At 42.2% G+C, this 24,031-nt stretch overlaps 8 long non-coding RNA genes across 8 annotated transcripts; all 8 read right to left on the bottom strand.

Moving 5' to 3' along the window:
* Window positions 1-10: 10 nt before the first annotated feature.
* On the bottom strand, window positions 11-956 carry LOC125379109. The gene is made up of 3 exons (XR_007220578.1): window positions 861-956; window positions 364-584; window positions 11-155 (listed from the first exon to the last, which is right to left on the bottom strand). It is a non-coding gene; the product is annotated as an uncharacterized LOC125379109 (long non-coding RNA).
* Window positions 957-3,016: 2,060 nt separating this feature from the next.
* Window positions 3,017-3,967, bottom strand: LOC125379105. The gene is made up of 3 exons (XR_007220574.1): window positions 3,872-3,967; window positions 3,375-3,595; window positions 3,017-3,166 (listed from the first exon to the last, which is right to left on the bottom strand). It is a non-coding gene; the product is annotated as an uncharacterized LOC125379105 (long non-coding RNA).
* Window positions 3,968-6,053: 2,086 nt separating this feature from the next.
* Window positions 6,054-7,004, bottom strand: LOC125379104. Its single transcript, XR_007220573.1, has 3 exons — window positions 6,909-7,004; window positions 6,412-6,632; window positions 6,054-6,203 (listed from the first exon to the last, which is right to left on the bottom strand). It is a non-coding gene; the product is annotated as an uncharacterized LOC125379104 (long non-coding RNA).
* Window positions 7,005-9,096: 2,092 nt separating this feature from the next.
* On the bottom strand, window positions 9,097-10,047 carry LOC125379107. The gene is made up of 3 exons (XR_007220576.1): window positions 9,952-10,047; window positions 9,455-9,675; window positions 9,097-9,246 (listed from the first exon to the last, which is right to left on the bottom strand). It is a non-coding gene; the product is annotated as an uncharacterized LOC125379107 (long non-coding RNA).
* A 2,080-nt stretch (window positions 10,048-12,127) lies between these two features.
* On the bottom strand, window positions 12,128-13,078 carry LOC125379103. Its single transcript, XR_007220572.1, has 3 exons — window positions 12,983-13,078; window positions 12,486-12,706; window positions 12,128-12,277 (listed from the first exon to the last, which is right to left on the bottom strand). It is a non-coding gene; the product is annotated as an uncharacterized LOC125379103 (long non-coding RNA).
* A 2,072-nt stretch (window positions 13,079-15,150) lies between these two features.
* On the bottom strand, window positions 15,151-16,101 carry LOC125379106. The gene is made up of 3 exons (XR_007220575.1): window positions 16,006-16,101; window positions 15,509-15,729; window positions 15,151-15,300 (listed from the first exon to the last, which is right to left on the bottom strand). It is a non-coding gene; the product is annotated as an uncharacterized LOC125379106 (long non-coding RNA).
* Window positions 16,102-18,177: 2,076 nt separating this feature from the next.
* LOC125379123 lies at window positions 18,178-19,128 on the bottom strand. Its single transcript, XR_007220589.1, has 3 exons — window positions 19,033-19,128; window positions 18,536-18,756; window positions 18,178-18,327 (listed from the first exon to the last, which is right to left on the bottom strand). It is a non-coding gene; the product is annotated as an uncharacterized LOC125379123 (long non-coding RNA).
* Window positions 19,129-21,287: 2,159 nt separating this feature from the next.
* Window positions 21,288-22,149, bottom strand: LOC125379122. The gene is made up of 3 exons (XR_007220588.1): window positions 22,054-22,149; window positions 21,557-21,777; window positions 21,288-21,348 (listed from the first exon to the last, which is right to left on the bottom strand). It is a non-coding gene; the product is annotated as an uncharacterized LOC125379122 (long non-coding RNA).
* Between the last annotated feature and the right edge of the window lie 1,882 nt (window positions 22,150-24,031).

The following is a 24,031-nucleotide window of genomic DNA, read 5'->3' as shown; positions in this document are numbered from 1 at the left end:
TAATGTGTAATCAGATTTAACACTTTGGAGTGTATTTTTATTCAGAGGTCTGGTCAAACAAAATACAAGATCATCATGTTTTACATGAGTTGTTGTTTCCCCGTTGTCCAGCAGCAGTGGAATAAAAAACAAGGGCTTTCTCGTGACACATCTTTCTGAAATGAAGAATAGGCCAAAGTTATCAGGCATGTCATTTCTACTGAAATTTGCAGAGGACATTGCCTCCGAGATATATACTTTATGTTTACAGAAACGAGTATTCCCGAGGAAAGAGTTCATCCCGTCAGGCGTTAATTGTTCTTTGGAAAACACAGTTAAGAACGTTTGCAACACAACCATTGTGAGATCTAACCGTCTACCTACCAGCTGCTATGTTTATCCATGGTGCCCCTTTCCTCCATGGCCGCCTCCATGTCCTTTGCCCCCGTGTCCGCCACCATGGCCTCCGTGTCCCTTGCCCCCATGGCCACCACCATGACCTTTGCCGCCATGACCCTTTCCACCTCCATGACCATCTCCATGACCATGACCATGACCACCACCATGACCCTTGGCCATGCTGGTTCCGAACACTGCAGCAAGAACTGTCAGAAAGAGAAAACACAATACATTATTTGCGACGCTGATAATGTGTACTGTTCAGGCTAGTTAAAAGCAATTATTAAGACGTAAACACAGTCACATCGCGTTAATAAAATGTTGACAGTTGGAGTAGATGGCATATCATATTTAGGTTTCCTATATAGATTGACAGTGACTGTCAAGTAACTTTTCTCACAAATGATCTGAACTTTCAGCCAGGCGATTATACAGCGTGACTAGTGTAGATTTACATTAAGGCACCAACGAGGTATGCTCACCTGCTACAAGGAGCACTGCGACTTTAAGAAAATGCATATTTGATGGTTCTGATGAATGCAAACCTCAGAAAACGTAAAGTTACCTTCTGCACGTTCTCTTTTATAGAGGTGTAACAGCATGTTCTGTGCATGCATGGGGATGCGGCGCACCTTTCCAAATCAGATTAATTAACCAGATGTTTAATTTCTACATCAACTGCACTTTTTTCAATTTTACTTTTTCTCAAGCGTTTGAACTTTTGCATTAATCTCCCGCCACGATCTCCGCATGTCCTAATATAGATATGGCCCAGCTTTTAGGTGTTGTCTGTTAAGGAGAAATTACTTTGTGTCCTTTGTTCAAATTAAGTTTGTTATTGTTATCGAATACATGCCACAGAGACAATTGAAATAGTTCTTGTCCCGACAAAAGGTAAGAGGGTATGGTGAAGGCCAGTCTAATGGTAATTGATAAAGGGGGTTGAACTACATGTATGTGTAAAACGAAAACATTTAGCCGACAGCAAATCACCACATGCATCGCTTGCGGGATATTAATAGGCTTCCTTGGAGCTCTGCGGTGTGCTTGGTGTGTAGCTAAAACCACTGTGACATCACCACAAGCGTTACAAAGCAGTTTATGCAATAATATCATTATGATATAATTTTTCTACCATTTCCGCGATCGCGAGGTATATAAGTTCGTAAAAAACTGGCAGCCATCAGTTTTTTCCTTTCGCTTACCAAAGAAGGACATTACGATACAATATGCAGTTCTCTAACTTCGCCGCACTTCTTGGCCTTGGTGAGTATTATCATTCTGTTGTCATGCTATATCAGTTTAAATGGTATTAGCTGTCCGAAATAAAACGCTGGAAAGTAACATGTCCCATGCAATCTTTAAAATGGAGTTGTTTGTGTGTGATATGACAGTATTGTAACTCCAAATCCTATATTCCAACAGCGTAAAAGTGTTAATTTCACAGGAAAGTGTGTTGCTTCAAGTTTCAAGCAACATCCTCCTCAACATCTACTATATAAAGTGTAATGCTTTATACATGGGCGTGTCTTTGTTTATTTTCCAGCTCTGGCAGCCGTTTTGGGTTTGGCTAGTGCTCACGGTCATGGTGGCCACGGACATGGTGGTCATGGACATGGTGGTCACGGACATGGAGGTCATGGACATGGACATGGTGGTCACGGTCATGGAGGACATGGTCATGGTCACGGAGGTCATGGTCACGGAGGTCATGGCCACGGAGGACACGGTCACCACGGATGAAGCTGCCGAGACGTTGGGGATTGATATCCTAAGTACACAGTCACATGAGAATCTGGATGCTGGGAATCCACTGTGTAGTCGATAACCTATTGTATTGATTGTGATTCGTGTATCATCATTGCCTCAAAGAATTAAAACATCGATCTGACAATTATGCTACTGTTTGTATTATTCATTCTCTTCGATATGGATGCTAGAATGACTACAGAACTAAAGCAATTGTGCAAATAAAATAATACTTAGTGCATGTACATAACAGCCCAAGTGACAGACGTAGGTTTAAGTCTGACAGCAAGAGAGTATGGTCTGAGATATGATAAGACGACACATCCTTGTTTCGTGCATGCTATAAAATCCACTCCCCGAAACACCATGGCTCATGTCATCCAAAATGCCGTAGTGTTTAACTGCAGCTATAAAGCAACTTAGGATAGAGGTAGTAATCAGTCCAATTCTGCACAACGCCTGCTCTATGGCATGTCCCAACTACTTTCAACTGGTACGTGCGTCGGGTCTCTCAAATGTGCCACTGAGTCATATATATCTTGTATCAACCCACATACTTAGCAAGGATTCGTCGTCATTTGATGGTATTAACCTAATATGCACACCATTGTCGATATGCATTGAATTTATCATATGGACGCGGGAGGCGCTATCAAGATAGCAAATGTGTCAGTAGGCTTGTTTGTCTGTTAGTGTTTGTGAGAGAGAGAGAGAGAGAGAGAGAGAGAGAGAGAGAGAGAGAGAGAGAGAGAGAGAGAGAGTCCATGATAAACCAGTGTGCATATGAATCATTCCTCATACCAATTTGGTAAGAGGTAAATGTATTGGCGGCCAGAGCATTCTCACTTTAGCCCAGTGATCCCCGTACACAATAAAAGAGAAGATAATGTGTAATCAGATTTAACACTTTGGAGTGTATTTTTATTCAGAGGTCTGGTCAAACAAAATACAAGATCATCATGTTTTACATGAGTTGTGGTTTCCCCGTTGTCCAGCAGCAGTGGAATAAAAAACAAGGGCTTTCTCGTGACACATCTTTCTGAAATGAAGAATAGGCCAAAGTTATCAGGCATGTCATTTCTACTGAAATTTGCAGAGGACATTGCCTCCGAGATATATACTTTATGTTTACAGAAACGAGTATTCCCGAGGAAAGAGTTCATCCCGTCAGGCGTTAATTGTTCTTTGGAAAACACAGTTAAGAACGTTTGCAACACAACCATTGTGAGATCTAACCGTCTACCTACCAGCTGCTATGTTTATCCATGGTGCCCCTTTCCTCCATGGCCGCCTCCATGTCCTTTGCCCCCGTGTCCGCCACCATGGCCTCCGTGTCCCTTGCCCCCATGGCCACCACCATGACCTTTGCCGCCATGACCCTTTCCACCTCCATGACCACCTCCATGACCATGACCATGACCACCACCATGACCCTTGGCCATGCTGGTTCCGAACACTGCAGCAAGAACTGTCAGAAAGAGAAAACACAATACATTATTTGCGACGCTGATAATGTGTACTGTTCAGGCTAGTTAAAAGCAATTATTAAGACGTAAACACAGTCACATCGCGTTAATAAAATGTTGACAGTTGGAGTAGATGGCATATCATATTTAGGTTTCCTATATAGATTGACAGTGACTGTCAAGTAACTTTTCTCACAAATGATCTGAACTTTCAGCCAGGCGATTATACAGCGTGACTAGTGTAGATTTACATTAAGGCACCAACGAGGTATGCTCACCTGCTACAAGGAGCACTGCGACTTTAAGAAAATGCATATTTGATGGTTCTGATGAATGCAAACCTCAGAAAACGTAAAGTTACCTTCTGCACGTTCTCTTTTATAGAGGTGTAACAGCATGTTCTGTGCATGCATGGGGATGCGGCGCACCTTTCCAAATCAGATTAATTAACCAGATGTTTAATTTCTACATCAACTGCACTTTTTTCAATTTTACTTTTTCTCAAGCGTTTGAACTTTTGCATTAATCTCCCGCCACGATCTCCGCATGTCCTAATATAGATATGGCCCAGCTTTTAGGTGTTGTCTGTTAAGGAGAAATTACTTTGTGTCCTTTGTTCAAATTAAGTTTGTTATTGTTATCGAATACATGCCACAGAGACAATTGAAATAGTTCTTGTCCCGACAAAAGGTAAGAGGGTATGGTGAAGGCCAGTCTAATGGTAATTGATAAAGGGGGTTGAACTACATGTATGTGTAAAACGAAAACATTTAGCCGACAGCAAATCACCACATGCATCGCTTGCGGGATATTAATAGGCTTCCTTGGAGCTCTGCGGTGTGCTTGGTGTGTAGCTAAAACCACTGTGACATCACCACAAGCGTTACAAAGCAGTTTATGCAATAATATCATTATGATATAATTTTTCTACCATTTCCGCGATCGCGAGGTATATAAGTTCGTAAAAAACTGGCAGCCATCAGTTTTTTCCTTTCGCTTACCAAAGAAGGACATTACGATACAATATGCAGTTCTCTAACTTCGCCGCACTTCTTGGCCTTGGTGAGTATTATCATTCTGTTGTCATGCTATATCAGTTTAAATGGTATTAGCTGTCCGAAATAAAACGCTGGAAAGTAACATGTCCCATGCAATCTTTAAAATGGAGTTGTTTGTGTGTGATATGACAGTATTGTAACTCCAAATCCTATATTCCAACAGCGTAAAAGTGTTAATTTCACAGGAAAGTGTGTTGCTTCAAGTTTCAAGCAACATCCTCCTCAACATCTACTATATAAAGTGTAATGCTTTATACATGGGCGTGTCTTTGTTTATTTTCCAGCTCTGGCAGCCGTTTTGGGTTTGGCTAGTGCTCACGGTCATGGTGGCCACGGACATGGTGGTCATGGACATGGTGGTCACGGACATGGAGGTCATGGACATGGACATGGTGGTCACGGTCATGGAGGACATGGTCATGGTCACGGAGGTCATGGTCACGGAGGTCATGGCCACGGAGGACACGGTCACCACGGATGAAGCTGCCGAGACGTTGGGGATTGATATCCTAAGTACACAGTCACATGAGAATCTGGATGCTGGGAATCCACTGTGTAGTCGATAACCTATTGTATTGATTGTGATTTGTGTATCATCATTGCCTCAAAGAATTAAAACATCGATCTGACAATTATGCTACTGTTTGTATTATTCATTCTCTTCGATATGGATGCTAGAATGACTACAGAACTAAAGCAATTGTGCAAATAAAATAATACTTAGTGCATGTACATAACAGCCCAAGTGACAGACGTAGGTTTAAGTCTGACAGCAAGAGAGTATGGTCTGAGATATGATAAGACGACACATCCTTGTCTCGTGCATGCTATAAAATCCACTCCCCGAAACACCATGGCTCATGTCATCCAAAATGCCGTAGTGTTTAACTGCAGCTATAAAGCAACTTAGGATAGAGGTAGTAATCAGTCCAATTCTGCACAACGCCTGCTCTATGGCATGTCCCAACTACTTTCAACTGGTACGTGCGTCGGGTCTCTCAAATGTGCCACTGAGTCATATATATCTTGTATCAACCCACATACTTAGCAAGGATTCGTCGTCATTTGATGGTATTAACCTAATATGCACACCATTGTCGATATGCATTGAATTTATCATATGGACGCGGGAGGCGCTATCAAGATAGCAAATGTGTCAGTAGGCTTGTTTGTCTGTTAGTGTTTGTGAGAGAGAGAGAGAGAGAGAGAGAGAGAGAGAGAGAGAGAGAGAGAGAGAGAGAGAGAGAGAGAGAGAGAGAGAGAGAGAGAGAGAGTCCATGATAAACCAGTGTGCATATGAATCATTCCTCATACCAATTTGGTAAGAGGTAAATGTATTGGCGGCCAGAGCATTCTCACTTTAGCCCAGTGATCCCCGTACACAATAAAAGAGAAGATAATGTGTAATCAGATTTAACACTTTGGAGTGTATTTTTATTCAGAGGTCTGGTCAAACAAAATACAAGATCATCATGTTTTACATGAGTTGTGGTTTCCCCGTTGTCCAGCAGCAGTGGAATAAAAAACAAGGGCTTTCTCGTGACACATCTTTCTGAAATGAAGAATAGGCCAAAGTTATCAGGCATGTCATTTCTACTGAAATTTGCAGAGGACATTGCCTCCGAGATATATACTTTATGTTTACAGAAACGAGTATTCCCGAGGAAAGAGTTCATCCCGTCAGGCGTTAATTGTTCTTTGGAAAACACAGTTAAGAACGTTTGCAACACAACCATTGTGAGATCTAACCGTCTACCTACCAGCTGCTATGTTTATCCATGGTGCCCCTTTCCTCCATGGCCGCCTCCATGTCCTTTGCCCCCGTGTCCGCCACCATGGCCTCCGTGTCCCTTGCCCCCATGGCCACCACCATGACCTTTGCCGCCATGACCCTTTCCACCTCCATGACCACCTCCATGACCATGACCATGACCACCACCATGACCCTTGGCCATGCTGGTTCCGAACACTGCAGCAAGAACTGTCAGAAAGAGAAAACACAATACATTATTTGCGACGCTGATAATGTGTACTGTTCAGGCTAGTTAAAAGCAATTATTAAGACGTAAACACAGTCACATCGCGTTAATAAAATGTTGACAGTTGGAGTAGATGGCATATCATATTTAGGTTTCCTATATAGATTGACAGTGACTGTCAAGTAACTTTTCTCACAAATGATCTGAACTTTCAGCCAGGCGATTATACAGCGTGACTAGTGTAGATTTACATTAAGGCACCAACGAGGTATGCTCACCTGCTACAAGGAGCACTGCGACTTTAAGAAAATGCATATTTGATGGTTCTGATGAATGCAAACCTCAGAAAACGTAAAGTTACCTTCTGCACGTTCTCTTTTATAGAGGTGTAACAGCATGTTCTGTGCATGCATGGGGATGCGGCGCACCTTTCCAAATCAGATTAATTAACCAGATGTTTAATTTCTACATCAACTGCACTTTTTTCAATTTTACTTTTTCTCAAGCGTTTGAACTTTTGCATTAATCTCCCGCCACGATCTCCGCATGTCCTAATATAGATATGGCCCAGCTTTTAGGTGTTGTCTGTTAAGGAGAAATTACTTTGTGTCCTTTGTTCAAATTAAGTTTGTTATTGTTATCGAATACATGCCACAGAGACAATTGAAATAGTTCTTGTCCCGACAAAAGGTAAGAGGGTATGGTGAAGGCCAGTCTAATGGTAATTGATAAAGGGGGTTGAACTACATGTATGTGTAAAACGAAAACATTTAGCCGACAGCAAATCACCACATGCATCGCTTGCGGGATATTAATAGGCTTCCTTGGAGCTCTGCGGTGTGCTTGGTGTGTAGCTAAAACCACTGTGACATCACCACAAGCGTTACAAAGCAGTTTATGCAATAATATCATTATGATATAATTTTTCTACCATTTCCGCGATCGCGAGGTATATAAGTTCGTAAAAAACTGGCAGCCATCAGTTTTTTCCTTTCGCTTACCAAAGAAGGACATTACGATACAATATGCAGTTCTCTAACTTCGCCGCACTTCTTGGCCTTGGTGAGTATTATCATTCTGTTGTCATGCTATATCAGTTTAAATGGTATTAGCTGTCCGAAATAAAACGCTGGAAAGTAACATGTCCCATGCAATCTTTAAAATGGAGTTGTTTGTGTGTGATATGACAGTATTGTAACTCCAAATCCTATATTCCAACAGCGTAAAAGTGTTAATTTCACAGGAAAGTGTGTTGCTTCAAGTTTCAAGCAACATCCTCCTCAACATCTACTATATAAAGTGTAATGCTTTATACATGGGCGTGTCTTTGTTTATTTTCCAGCTCTGGCAGCCGTTTTGGGTTTGGCTAGTGCTCACGGTCATGGTGGCCACGGACATGGTGGTCATGGACATGGTGGTCACGGACATGGAGGTCATGGACATGGACATGGTGGTCACGGTCATGGAGGACATGGTCATGGTCACGGAGGTCATGGTCACGGAGGTCATGGCCACGGAGGACACGGTCACCACGGATGAAGCTGCCGAGACGTTGGGGATTGATATCCTAAGTACACAGTCACATGAGAATCTGGATGCTGGGAATCCACTGTGTAGTCGATAACCTATTGTATTGATTGTGATTTGTGTATCATCATTGCCTCAAAGAATTAAAACATCGATCTGACAATTATGCTACTGTTTGTATTATTCATTCTCTTCGATATGGATGCTAGAATGACTACAGAACTAAAGCAATTGTGCAAATAAAATAATACTTAGTGCATGTACATAACAGCCCAAGTGACAGACGTAGGTTTAAGTCTGACAGCAAGAGAGTATGGTCTGAGATATGATAAGACGACACATCCTTGTCTCGTGCATGCTATAAAATCCACTCCCCGAAACACCATGGCTCATGTCATCCAAAATGCCGTAGTGTTTAACTGCAGCTATAAAGCAACTTAGGATAGAGGTAGTAATCAGTCCAATTCTGCACAACGCCTGCTCTATGGCATGTCCCAACTACTTTCAACTGGTACGTGCGTCGGGTCTCTCAAATGTGCCACTGAGTCATATATATCTTGTATCAACCCACATACTTAGCAAGGATTCGTCGTCATTTGATGGTATTAACCTAATATGCACACCATTGTCGATATGCATTGAATTTATCATATGGACGCGGGAGGCGCTATCAAGATAGCAAATGTGTCAGTAGGCTTGTTTGTCTGTTAGTGTTTGTGAGAGAGAGAGAGAGAGAGAGAGAGAGAGAGAGAGAGAGAGAGAGAGAGAGAGAGAGAGAGAGAGAGAGAGAGAGAGAGAGAGAGAGAGAGAGTCCATGATAAACCAGTGTGCATATGAATCATTCCTCATACCAATTTGGTAAGAGGTAAATGTATTGGCGGCCAGAGCATTCTCACTTTAGCCCAGTGATCCCCGTACACAATAAAAGAGAAGATAATGTGTAATCAGATTTAACACTTTGGAGTGTATTTTTATTCAGAGGTCTGGTCAAACAAAATACAAGATCATCATGTTTTACATGAGTTGTGGTTTCCCCGTTGTCCAGCAGCAGTGGAATAAAAAACAAGGGCTTTCTCGTGACACATCTTTCTGAAATGAAGAATAGGCCAAAGTTATCAGGCATGTCATTTCTACTGAAATTTGCAGAGGACATTGCCTCCGAGATATATACTTTATGTTTACAGAAACGAGTATTCCCGAGGAAAGAGTTCATCCCGTCAGGCGTTAATTGTTCTTTGGAAAACACAGTTAAGAACGTTTGCAACACAACCATTGTGAGATCTAACCGTCTACCTACCAGCTGCTATGTTTATCCATGGTGCCCCTTTCCTCCATGGCCGCCTCCATGTCCTTTGCCCCCGTGTCCGCCACCATGGCCTCCGTGTCCCTTGCCCCCATGGCCACCGCCATGACCTTTGCCGCCATGACCCTTTCCACCTCCATGACCACCTCCATGACCATGACCATGACCACCACCATGACCCTTGGCCATGCTGGTTCCGAACACTGCAGCAAGAACTGTCAGAAAGAGAAAACACAATACATTATTTGCGACGCTGATAATGTGTACTGTTCAGGCTAGTTAAAAGCAATTATTAAGACGTAAACACAGTCACATCGCGTTAATAAAATGTTGACAGTTGGAGTAGATGGCATATCATATTTAGGTTTCCTATATAGATTGACAGTGACTGTCAAGTAACTTTTCTCACAAATGATCTGAACTTTCAGCCAGGCGATTATACAGCGTGACTAGTGTAGATTTACATTAAGGCACCAACGAGGTATGCTCACCTGCTACAAGGAGCACTGCGACTTTAAGAAAATGCATATTTGATGGTTCTGATGAATGCAAACCTCAGAAAACGTAAAGTTACCTTCTGCACGTTCTCTTTTATAGAGGTGTAACAGCATGTTCTGTGCATGCATGGGGATGCGGCGCACCTTTCCAAATCAGATTAATTAACCAGATGTTTAATTTCTACATCAACTGCACTTTTTTCAATTTTACTTTTTCTCAAGCGTTTGAACTTTTGCATTAATCTCCCGCCACGATCTCCGCATGTCCTAATATAGATATGGCCCAGCTTTTAGGTGTTGTCTGTTAAGGAGAAATTACTTTGTGTCCTTTGTTCAAATTAAGTTTGTTATTGTTATCGAATACATGCCACAGAGACAATTGAAATAGTTCTTGTCCCGACAAAAGGTAAGAGGGTATGGTGAAGGCCAGTCTAATGGTAATTGATAAAGGGGGTTGAACTACATGTATGTGTAAAACGAAAACATTTAGCCGACAGCAAATCACCACATGCATCGCTTGCGGGATATTAATAGGCTTCCTTGGAGCTCTGCGGTGTGCTTGGTGTGTAGCTAAAACCACTGTGACATCACCACAAGCGTTACAAAGCAGTTTATGCAATAATATCATTATGATATAATTTTTCTACCATTTCCGCGATCGCGAGGTATATAAGTTCGTAAAAAACTGGCAGCCATCAGTTTTTTCCTTTCGCTTACCAAAGAAGGACATTACGATACAATATGCAGTTCTCTAACTTCGCCGCACTTCTTGGCCTTGCTGAGTATTATCATTCTGTTGTCATGCTATATCAGTTTAAATGGTATTAGCTGTCCGAAATAAAACGCTGGAAAGTAACATGTCCCATGCAATCTTTAAAATGGAGTTGTTTGTGTGTGATATGACAGTATTGTAACTCCAAATCCTATATTCCAACAGCGTAAAAGTGTTAATTTCACAGGAAAGTGTGTTGCTTCAAGTTTCAAGCAACATCCTCCTCAACATCTACTATATAAAGTGTAATGCTTTATACATGGGCGTGTCTTTGTTTATTTTCCAGCTCTGGCAGCCGTTTTGGGTTTGGCTAGTGCTCACGGTCATGGTGGCCACGGACATGGTGGTCATGGACATGGTGGTCACGGACATGGAGGTCATGGACATGGACATGGTGGTCACGGTCATGGAGGACATGGTCATGGTCACGGAGGTCATGGTCACGGAGGTCATGGCCACGGAGGACACGGTCACCACGGATGAAGCTGCCGAGACGTTGGGGATTGATATCCTAAGTACACAGTCACATGAGAATCTGGATGCTGGGAATCCACTGTGTAGTCGATAACCTATTGTATTGATTGTGATTTGTGTATCATCATTGCCTCAAAGAATTAAAACATCGATCTGACAATTATGCTACTGTTTGTATTATTCATTCTCTTCGATATGGATGCTAGAATGACTACAGAACTAAAGCAATTGTGCAAATAAAATAATACTTAGTGCATGTACATAACAGCCCAAGTGACAGACGTAGGTTTAAGTCTGACAGCAAGAGAGTATGGTCTGAGATATGATAAGACGACACATCCTTGTTTCGTGCATGCTATAAAATCCACTCCCCGAAACACCATGGCTCATGTCATCCAAAATGCCGTAGTGTTTAACTGCAGCTATAAAGCAACTTAGGATAGAGGTAGTAATCAGTCCAATTCTGCACAACGCCTGCTCTATGGCATGTCCCAACTACTTTCAACTGGTACGTGCGTCGGGTCTCTCAAATGTGCCACTGAGTCATATATATCTTGTATCAACCCACATACTTAGCAAGGATTCGTCGTCATTTGATGGTATTAACCTAATATGCACACCATTGTCGATATGCATTGAATTTATCATATGGACGCGGGAGGCGCTATCAAGATAGCAAATGTGTCAGTAGGCTTGTTTGTCTGTTAGTGTTTGTGAGAGAGAGAGAGAGAGAGAGAGAGAGAGAGAGAGAGAGAGAGAGAGAGAGAGAGAGAGAGAGAGAGAGAGAGAGAGAGAGTCCATGATAAACCAGTGTGCATATGAATCATTCCTCATACCAATTTGGTAAGAGGTAAATGTATTGGCGGCCAGAGCATTCTCACTTTAGCCCAGTGATCCCCGTACACAATAAAAGAGAAGATAATGTGTAATCAGATTTAACACTTTGGAGTGTATTTTTATTCAGAGGTCTGGTCAAACAAAATACAAGATCATCATGTTTTACATGAGTTGTGGTTTCCCCGTTGTCCAGCAGCAGTGGAATAAAAAACAAGGGCTTTCTCGTGACACATCTTTCTGAAATGAAGAATAGGCCAAAGTTATCAGGCATGTCATTTCTACTGAAATTTGCAGAGGACATTGCCTCCGAGATATATACTTTATGTTTACAGAAACGAGTATTCCCGAGGAAAGAGTTCATCCCGTCAGGCGTTAATTGTTCTTTGGAAAACACAGTTAAGAACGTTTGCAACACAACCATTGTGAGATCTAACCGTCTACCTACCAGCTGCTATGTTTATCCATGGTGCCCCTTTCCTCCATGGCCGCCTCCATGTCCTTTGCCCCCGTGTCCGCCACCATGGCCTCCGTGTCCCTTGCCCCCATGGCCACCACCATGACCTTTGCCGCCATGACCCTTTCCACCTCCATGACCACCTCCATGACCATGACCATGACCACCACCATGACCCTTGGCCATGCTGGTTCCGAACACTGCAGCAAGAACTGTCAGAAAGAGAAAACACAATACATTATTTGCGACGCTGATAATGTGTACTGTTCAGGCTAGTTAAAAGCAATTATTAAGACGTAAACACAGTCACATCGCGTTAATAAAATGTTGACAGTTGGAGTAGATGGCATATCATATTTAGGTTTCCTATATAGATTGACAGTGACTGTCAAGTAACTTTTCTCACAAATGATCTGAACTTTCAGCCAGGCGATTATACAGCGTGACTAGTGTAGATTTACATTAAGGCACCAACGAGGTATGCTCACCTGCTACAAGGAGCACTGCGACTTTAAGAAAATGCATATTTGATGGTTCTGATGAATGCAAACCTCAGAAAACGTAAAGTTACCTTCTGCACGTTCTCTTTTATAGAGGTGTAACAGCATGTTCTGTGCATGCATGGGGATGCGGCGCACCTTTCCAAATCAGATTAATTAACCAGATGTTTAATTTCTACATCAACTGCACTTTTTTCAATTTTACTTTTTCTCAAGCGTTTGAACTTTTGCATTAATCTCCCGCCACGATCTCCGCATGTCCTAATATAGATATGGCCCAGCTTTTAGGTGTTGTCTGTTAAGGAGAAATTACTTTGTGTCCTTTGTTCAAATTAAGTTTGTTATTGTTATCGAATACATGCCACAGAGACAATTGAAATAGTTCTTGTCCCGACAAAAGGTAAGAGGGTATGGTGAAGGCCAGTCTAATGGTAATTGATAAAGGGGGTTGAACTACATGTATGTGTAAAACGAAAACATTTAGCCGACAGCAAATCACCACATGCATCGCTTGCGGGATATTAATAGGCTTCCTTGGAGCTCTGCGGTGTGCTTGGTGTGTAGCTAAAACCACTGTGACATCACCACAAGCGTTACAAAGCAGTTTATGCAATAATATCATTATGATATAATTTTTCTACCATTTCCGCGATCGCGAGGTATATAAGTTCGTAAAAAACTGGCAGCCATCAGTTTTTTCCTTTCGCTTACCAAAGAAGGACATTACGATACAATATGCAGTTCTCTAACTTCGCCGCACTTCTTGGCCTTGCTGAGTATTATCATTCTGTTGTCATGCTATATCAGTTTAAATGGTATTAGCTGTCCGAAATAAAACGCTGGAAAGTAACATGTCCCATGCAATCTTTAAAATGGAGTTGTTTGTGTGTGATATGACAGTATTGTAACTCCAAATCCTATATTCCAACAGCGTAAAAGTGTTAATTTCACAGGAAAGTGTGTTGCTTCAAGTTTCAAGCAACATCCTCCTCAACATCTACTATATAAAGTGTAATGCTTTATACATGGGCGTGTCTTTGTTTATTTTCCAGCTCTGGCAGCCGTTTTGGGTTTGGCTAGTGCTCACGGTCATGGTGGCCACGGACATGGTGGTCATGGACATGGTGGTCACGGACATGGAGGTCATGGACATGGACATGGTGGTCACGGTCATGGAGGACATGGTCATGGTCACGGAGGTCATGGTCACGGAGGTCATGGCCACGGAGGACACGGTCACCACGGATGAAGCTGCCGAGACGTTGGGGATTGATATCCTAAGTACACAGTCACATGAGAATCTGGATGCTGGGAATCCACTGTGTAGTCGATAACCTATTGTATTGATTGTGATTTGTGTATCATCATTGCCTCAAAGAATTAAAACATCGATCTGACAATTATGCTACTGTTTGTATTATTCATTCTCTTCGATATGGATGCTAGAATGACTACAGAACTAAAGCAATTGTGCAAATAAAATAATACTTAGTGCATGTACATAACAGCCCAAGTGACAGACGTAGGTTTAAGTCTGACAGCAAGAGAGTATGGTCTGAGATATGATAAGACGACACATCCTTGTTTCGTGCATGCTATAAAATCCACTCCCCGAAACACCATGGCTCATGTCATCCAAAATGCCGTAGTGTTTAACTGCAGCTATAAAGCAACTTAGGATAGAGGTAGTAATCAGTCCAATTCTGCACAACGCCTGCTCTATGGCATGTCCCAACTACTTTCAACTGGTACGTGCGTCGGGTCTCTCAAATGTGCCACTGAGTCATATATATCTTGTATCAACCCACATACTTAGCAAGGATTCGTCGTCATTTGATGGTATTAACCTAATATGCACACCATTGTCGATATGCATTGAATTTATCATATGGACGCGGGAGGCGCTATCAAGATAGCAAATGTGTCAGTAGGCTTGTTTGTCTGTTAGTGTTTGTGAGAGAGAGAGAGAGAGAGAGAGAGAGAGAGAGAGAGAGAGAGAGAGAGAGAGAGAGAGAGAGAGAGAGAGAGTCCATGATAAACCAGTGTGCATATGAATCATTCCTCATACCAATTTGGTAAGAGGTAAATGTATTGGCGGCCAGAGCATTCTCACTTTAGCCCAGTGATCCCCGTACACAATAAAAGAGAAGATAATGTGTAATCAGATTTAACACTTTGGAGTGTATTTTTATTCAGAGGTCTGGTCAAACAAAATACAAGATCATCATGTTTTACATGAGTTGTGGTTTCCCCGTTGTCCAGCAGCAGTGGAATAAAAAACAAGGGCTTTCTCGTGACACATCTTTCTGAAATGAAGAATAGGCCAAAGTTATCAGGCATGTCATTTCTACTGAAATTTGCAGAGGACATTGCCTCCGAGATATATACTTTATGTTTACAGAAACGAGTATTCCCGAGGAAAGAGTTCATCCCGTCAGGCGTTAATTGTTCTTTGGAAAACACAGTTAAGAACGTTTGCAACACAACCATTGTGAGATCTAACCGTCTACCTACCAGCTGCTATGTTTATCCATGGTGCCCCTTTCCTCCATGGCCGCCTCCATGTCCTTTGCCCCCGTGTCCGCCACCATGGCCTCCGTGTCCCTTGCCCCCATGGCCACCACCATGACCTTTGCCGCCATGACCCTTTCCACCTCCATGACCACCTCCATGACCATGACCATGACCACCACCATGACCCTTGGCCATGCTGGTTCCGAACACTGCAGCAAGAACTGTCAGAAAGAGAAAACACAATACATTATTTGCGACGCTGATAATGTGTACTGTTCAGGCTAGTTAAAAGCAATTATTAAGACGTAAACACAGTCACATCGCGTTAATAAAATGTTGACAGTTGGAGTAGATGGCATATCATATTTAGGTTTCCTATATAGATTGACAGTGACTGTCAAGTAACTTTTCTCACAAATGATCTGAACTTTCAGCCAGGCGATTATACAGCGTGACTAGTGTAGATTTACATTAAGGCACCAACGAGGTATGCTCACCTGCTACAAGGAGCACTGCGACTTTAAGAAAATGCATATTTGATGGTTCTGATGAATGCAAACCTCAGAAAACGTAAAGTTACCTTCTGCACGTTCTCTTTTATAGAGGTGTAACAGCATGTTCTGTGCATGCATGGGGATGCGGCGCACCTTTCCAAATCAGATTAATTAACCAGATGTTTAATTTCTACATCAACTGCACTTTTTTCAATTTTACTTTTTCTCAAGCGTTTGAACTTTTGCATTAATCTCCCGCCACGATCTCCGCATGTCCTAATATAGATATGGCCCAGCTTTTAGGTGTTGTCTGTTAAGGAGAAATTACTTTGTGTCCTTTGTTCAAATTAAGTTTGTTATTGTTATCGAATACATGCCACAGAGACAATTGAAATAGTTCTTGTCCCGACAAAAGGTAAGAGGGTATGGTGAAGGCCAGTCTAATGGTAATTGATAAAGGGGGTTGAACTACATGTATGTGTAAAACGAAAACATTTAGCCGACAGCAAATCACCACATGCATCGCTTGCGGGATATTAATAGGCTTCCTTGGAGCTCTGCGGTGTGCTTGGTGTGTAGCTAAAACCACTGTGACATCACCACAAGCGTTACAAAGCAGTTTATGCAATAATATCATTACGATATAATTTTTCTACCATTTCCGCGATCGCGAGGTATATAAGTTCGTAAAAAACTGGCAGCCATCAGTTTTTTCCTTTCGCTTACCAAAGAAGGACATTACGATACAATATGCAGTTCTCTAACTTCGCCGCACTTCTTGGCCTTGGTGAGTATTATCATTCTGTTGTCATGCTATATCAGTTTAAATGGTATTAGCTGTCCGAAATAAAACGCTGGAAAGTAACATGTCCCATGCAATCTTTAAAATGGAGTTGTTTGTGTGTGATATGACAGTATTGTAACTCCAAATCCTATATTCCAACAGCGTAAAAGTGTTAATTTCACAGGAAAGTGTGTTGCTTCAAGTTTCAAGCAACATCCTCCTCAACATCTACTATATAAAGTGTAATGCTTTATACATGGGCGTGTCTTTGTTTATTTTCCAGCTCTGGCAGCCGTTTTGGGTTTGGCTAGTGCTCACGGTCATGGTGGCCACGGACATGGTGGTCATGGACATGGTGGTCACGGACATGGAGGTCATGGACATGGACATGGTGGTCGAGGTCATGGAGGACATGGTCATGGTCACGGAGGTCATGGTCACGGAGGTCATGGCCACGGAGGACACGGTCACCACGGATGAAGCTGCCGAGACGTTGGGGATTGATATCCTAAGTACACAGTCACATGAGAATCTGGATGCTGGGAATCCACTGTGTAGTCGATAACCTATTGTATTGATTGTGATTCGTGTATCATCATTGCCTCAAAGAATTAAAACATCGATCTGACAATTATGCTACTGTTTGTATTATTCATTCTCTTCGATATGGATGCTAGAATGACTACAGAACTAAAGCAATTGTGCAAATAAAATAATACTTAGTGCATGTACATAACAGCCCAAGTGACAGACGTAGGTTTAAGTCTGACAGCAAGAGAGTATGGTCTGAGATATGATAAGACGACACATCCTTGTTTCGTGCATGCTATAAAATCCACTCCCCGAAACACCATGGCTCATGTCATCCAAAATGCCGTAGTGTTTAACTGCAGCTATAAAGCAACTTAGGATAGAGGTAGTAATCAGTCCAATTCTGCACAACGCCTGCTCTATGGCATGTCCCAACTACTTTCAACTGGTACGTGCGTCGGGTCTCTCAAATGTGCCACTGAGTCATATATATCTTGTATCAACCCACATACTTAGCAAGGATTCGTCGTCATTTGATGGTATTAACCTAATATGCACACCATTGTCGATATGCATTGAATTTATCATATGGACGCGGGAGGCGCTATCAAGATAGCAAATGTGTCAGTAGGCTTGTTTGTCTGTTAGTGTTTGTGAGAGAGAGAGAGAGAGAGAGAGAGAGAGAGAGAGAGAGAGAGAGAGAGAGAGAGAGAGAGAGAGAGAGAGAGAGAGTCCATGATAAACCAGTGTGCATATGAATCATTGCTCATACCAATTTGGTAAGAGGTAAATGTATTGGCGGCCAGAGCATTCTCACTTTAGCCCAGTGATCCCCGTACACAATAAAAGAGAAGATAATGTGTAATCAGATTTAACACTTTGGAGTGTATTTTTATTCAGAGGTCTGGTCAAACAAAATACAAGATCATCATGTTTTACATGAGTTGTGGTTTCCCCGTTGTCCAGCAGCAGTGGAATAAAAAACAAGGGCTTTCTCGTGACACATCTTTCTGAAATGAAGAATAGGCCAAAGTTATCAGGCATGTCATTTCTACTGAAATTTGCAGAGGACATTGCCTCCGAGATATATACTTTATGTTTACAGAAACGAGTATTCCCGAGGAAAGAGTTCATCCCGTCAGGCGTTAATTGTTCTTTGGAAAACACAGTTAAGAACGTTTGCAACACAACCATTGTGAGATCTAACCGTCTACCTACCAGCTGCTATGTTTATCCATGGTGCCCCTTTCCTCCATGGCCGCCTCCATGTCCTTTGCCCCCGTGTCCGCCACCATGGCCTCCGTGTCCCTTGCCCCCATGGCCACCACCATGACCTTTGCCGCCATGACCCTTTCCACCTCCATGACCACCTCCATGACCATGACCATGACCACCACCATGACCCTTGGCCATGCTGGTTCCGAACACTGCAGCAAGAACTGTCAGAAAGAGAAAACACAATACATTATTTGCGACGCTGATAATGTGTACTGTTCAGGCTAGTTAAAAGCAATTATTAAGACGTAAACACAGTCACATCGCGTTAATAAAATGTTGACAGTTGGAGTAGATGGCATATCATATTTAGGTTTCCTATATAGATTGACAGTGACTGTCAAGTAACTTTTCTCACAAATGATCTGAACTTTCAGCCAGGCGATTATACAGCGTGACTAGTGTAGATTTACATTAAGGCACCAACGAGGTATGCTCACCTGCTACAAGGAGCACTGCGACTTTAAGAAAATGCATATTTGATGGTTCTGATGAATGCAAACCTCAGAAAACGTAAAGTTACCTTCTGCACGTTCTCTTTTATAGAGGTGTAACAGCATGTTCTGTGCATGCATGGGGATGCGGCGCACCTTTCCAAATCAGATTAATTAACCAGATGTTTAATTTCTACCACAACTGCACTTTTTTCAATTTTACTTTTTCTCAAGCGTTTGAACTTTTGCATTAATCTCCCGCCACGATCTCCGCATGTCCTAATATGGATATGGCCCAGCTTTTAGGTGTTGTCTGTTAAGGAGAAATTACTTTGTGTCCTTTGTTCAAATTAAGTTTGTTATTGTTATCGAATACATGCCACAGAGACAATTGAAATAGTTCTTGTCCCGACAAAAGGTAAGAGGGTATGGTGAAGGCCAGTCTAATGGTAATTGATAAAGGGGGTTGAACTACATGTATGTGTAAAACGAAAACATTTAGCCGACAGCAAATCACCACATGCATCGCTTGCGGGATATTAATAGGCTTCCTTGGAGCTCTGCGGTGTGCTTGGTGTGTAGCTAAAACCACTGTGACATCACCACAAGCGTTACAAAGCAGTTTATGCAATAATATCATTATGATATAATTTTTCTACCATTACCGCGATCGCGAGGTATATAAGTTCGTAAAAAACTGGCAGCCATCAGTTTTTTCCTTTCGCTTACCAAAGAAGGACATTACGATACAATATGCAGTTCTCTAACTTCGCCGCACTTCTTGGCCTTGGTGAGTATTATCATTCTGTTGTCATGCTATATCAGTTTAAATGGTATTAGCTGTCCGAAATAAAACGCTGGAAAGTAACATGTCCCATGCAATCTTTAAAATGGAGTTGTTTGTGTGTGATATGACAGTATTGTAACTCCAAATCCTATATTCCAACAGCGTAAAAGTGTTAATTTCACAGGAAAGTGTGTTGCTTCAAGTTTCAAGCAACATCCTCCTCAACATCTACTATATAAAGTGTAATGCTTTATACATGGGCGTGTCTTTGTTTATTTTCCAGCTCTGGCAGCCGTTTTGGGTTTGGCTAGTGCTCACGGTCATGGTGGCCACGGACATGGTGGTCATGGACATGGTGGTCACGGACATGGAGGTCATGGACATGGACATGGTGGTCACGGTCATGGAGGACATGGTCATGGTCACGGAGGTCATGGTCACGGAGGTCATGGCCACGGAGGACACGGTCACCACGGATGAAGCTGCCGAGACGTTGGGGATTGATATCCTAAGTACACAGTCACATGAGAATCTGGATGCTGGGAATCCACTGTGTAGTCGATAACCTATTGTATTGATTGTGATTCGTGTATCATCATTGCCTCAAAGAATTAAAACATCGATCTGACAATTATGCTACTGTTTGTATTATTCATTCTCTTCGATATGGATGCTAGAATGACTACAGAACTAAAGCAATTGTGCAAATAAAATAATACTTAGTGCATGTACATAACAGCCCAAGTGACAGACGTAGGTTTAAGTCTGACAGCAAGAGAGTATGGTCTGAGATATGATAAGACGACACATCCTTGTTTCGTGCATGCTATAAAATCCACTCCCCGAAACACCATGGCTCATGTCAACCAAAATGCCGTAGTGTTTAACTGCAGCTATAAAGCAACTTAGGATAGAGGTAGTAATCAGTCCAATTCTGCACAACGCCTGCTCTATGGCATGTCCCAACTACTTTCAACTGGTACGTGCGTCGGGTCTCTCAAATGTGCCACTGAGTCATATATATCTTGTATCAACCCACATACTTAGCAAGGATTCGTCGTCATTTGATGGTATTAACCTAATATGCACACCATTGTCGATATGCATTGAATTTATCATATGGACGCGGGAGGCGCTATCAAGATAGCAAATGTGTCAGTAGGCTTGTTTGTCTGTTAGTGTTTGTGAGAGAGAGAGAGAGAGAGAGAGAGAGAGAGAGAGAGAGAGAGAGAGAGAGAGAGAGAGAGAGAGAGAGAGTCCATGATAAACCAGTGTGCATATGAATCATTCCTCATACCAATTTGGTAAGAGGTAAATGTATTGGCGGCCAGAGCATTCTCACTTTAGCCCAGTGATCCCCGTACACAATAAAAGAGAAGATAATGTGTAATCAGATTTAACACTTTGGAGTGTATTTTTATTCAGAGGTCTGGTCAAACAAAATACAAGATCATCATGTTTTACATGGGTTGTGGTTTCCCCGTTGTCCAGCAGCAGTGGAATAAAAAACAAGGGCTTTCTCGTGACACATCTTTCTGAAATGAAGAATAGGCCAAAGTTATCAGGCATGTCATTTCTACTGAAATTTGCAGAGGACATTGCCTCCGAGATATATACTTTATGTTTACAGAAACGAGTATTCCCGAGGAAAGAGTTCATCCCGTCAGGCGTTAATTGTTCTTTGGAAAACACAGTTAAGATCGTTTGCAACACAACCATTGTGAGATCTAACCGTCTACCTACCAGCTGCTATGTTTATCCATGGTGCCCCTTTCCTCCATGGCCGCCTCCATGTCCTTTGCCCCCGTGTCCGCCACCATGGCCTCCGTGTCCCTTGCCCCCATGGCCACCACCATGACCTTTGCCGCCATGACCCTTTCCACCTCCATGACCACCTCCATGACCATGACCATGACCACCACCATGACCCTTGGCCATGCTGGTTCCGAACACTGCAGCAAGAACTGTCAGAAAGAGAAAACACAATACATTATTTGCGACGCTGATAATGTGTACTGTTCAGGCTAGTTAAAAGCAATTATTAAGACGTAAACACAGTCACATCGCGTTAATAAAATGTTGACAGTTGGAGTAGATGGCATATCATATTTAGGTTTCCTATATAGATTGACAGTGACTGTCAAGTAACTTTTCTCACAAATGATCTGAACTTTCAGCCAGGCGATTATACAGCGTGACTAGTGTAGATTTACATTAAGGCACCAACGAGGTATGCTCACCTGCTACAAGGAGCACTGCGACTTTAAGAAAATGCATATTTGATGGTTCTGATGAATGCAAACCTCAGAAAACGTAAAGTTACCTTCTGCACGTTCTCTTTTATAGAGGTGTAACAGCATGTTCTGTGCATGCATGGGGATGCGGCGCACCTTTCCAAATCAGATTAATTAACCAGATGTTTAATTTCTACATCAACTGCACTTTTTTCAATTTTACTTTTTCTCAAGCGTTTGAACTTTTGCATTAATCTCCCGCCACGATCTCCGCATGTCCTAATATAGATATGGCCCAGCTTTTAGGTGTTGTCTGTTAAGGAGAAATTACTTTGTGTCCTTTGTTCAAATTAAGTTTGTTATTGTTATCGAATACATGCCACAGAGACAATTGAAATAGTTCTTGTCCCGACAAAAGGTAAGAGGGTATGGTGAAGGCCAGTCTAATGGTAATTGATAAAGGGGGTTGAACTACATGTATGTGTAAAACGAAAACATTTAGCCGACAGCAAATCACCACATGCATCGCTTGCGGGATATTAATAGGCTTCCTTGGAGCTCTGCGGTGTGCTTGGTGTGTAGCTAAAACCACTGTGACATCACCACAAGCGTTACAAAGCAGTTTATGCAATAATATCATTATGATATAATTTTTCTACCATTACCGCGATCGCGAGGTATATAAGTTCGTAAAAAACTGGCAGCCATCAGTTTTTTCCTTTCGCTTACCAAAGAAGGACATTACGATACAATATGCAGTTCTCTAACTTCGCCGCACTTCTTGGCCTTGGTGAGTATTATCATTCTGTTGTCATGCTATATCAGTTTAAATGGTATTAGCTGTCCGAAATAAAACGCTGGAAAGTAACATGTCCCATGCAATCTTTAAAATGGAGTTGTTTGTGTGTGATATGACAGTATTGTAACTCCAAATCCTATATTCCAACAGCGTAAAAGTGTTAATTTCACAGGAAAGTGTGTTGCTTCAAGTTTCAAGCAACATCCTCCTCAACATCTATTATATAAAGTGTAATGCTTTATACATGGGCGTGTCTTTGTTTATTTTCCAGCTCTGGCAGCCGTTTTGGGTTTGGCTAGTGCTCACGGTCATGGTGGCCACGGACATGGTGGTCATGGACATGGTGGTCACGGACATGGAGGTCATGGACATGGACATGGTGGTCACGGTCATGGAGGACATGGTCATGGTCACGGAGGTCATGGTCACGGAGGTCATGGCCACGGAGGACACGGTCACCACGGATGAAGCTGCCGAGACGTTGGGGATTGATATCCTAAGTACACAGTCACATGAGAATCTGGATGCTGGGAATCCACTGTGTAGTCGATAACCTATTGTATTGATTGTGATTCGTGTATCATCATTGCCTCAAAGAATTAAAACATCGATCTGACAATTATGCTACTGTTTGTATTATTCATTCTCTTCGATATGGATGCTAGAATGACTACAGAACTAAAGCAATTGTGCAAATAAAATAATACTTAGTGCATGTACATAACAGCCCAAGTGACAGACGTAGGTTTAAGTCTGACAGCAAGAGAGTATGGTCTGAGATATGATAAGACGACACATCCTTGTTTCGTGCATGCTATAAAATCCACTCCCCGAAACACCATGGCTCATGTCATCCAAAATGCCGTAGTGTTTAACTGCAGCTATAAAGCAACTTAGGATAGAGGTAGTAATCAGTCCAATTCTGCACAACGCCTGCTCTATGGCATGTCCCAACTACTTTCAACTGGTACGTGCGTCGGGTCTCTCAAATGTGCCACTGAGTCATATATATCTTGTATCAACCCACATACTTAGCAAGGATTCGTCGTCATTTGATGGTATTAACCTAATATGCACACCATTGTCGATATGCATTGAATTTATCATATGGACGCGGGAGGCGCTATCAAGATAGCAAATGTGTCAGTAGGCTTGTTTGTCTGTTAGTGTTTGTGAGAGAGAGAG

This window comes from Haliotis rufescens, unplaced genomic scaffold, assembly GCF_023055435.1.
Source record: "Haliotis rufescens isolate VD_foot unplaced genomic scaffold, xgHalRufe1.0.p SCAF_139, whole genome shotgun sequence".
NCBI classification, from domain to species: domain Eukaryota; kingdom Metazoa; phylum Mollusca; class Gastropoda; order Lepetellida; family Haliotidae; genus Haliotis; species Haliotis rufescens.
The sequence above is the reverse complement of the archived record's forward strand: the minus strand, read 5'-3'. Positions and strand labels throughout refer to the sequence as shown.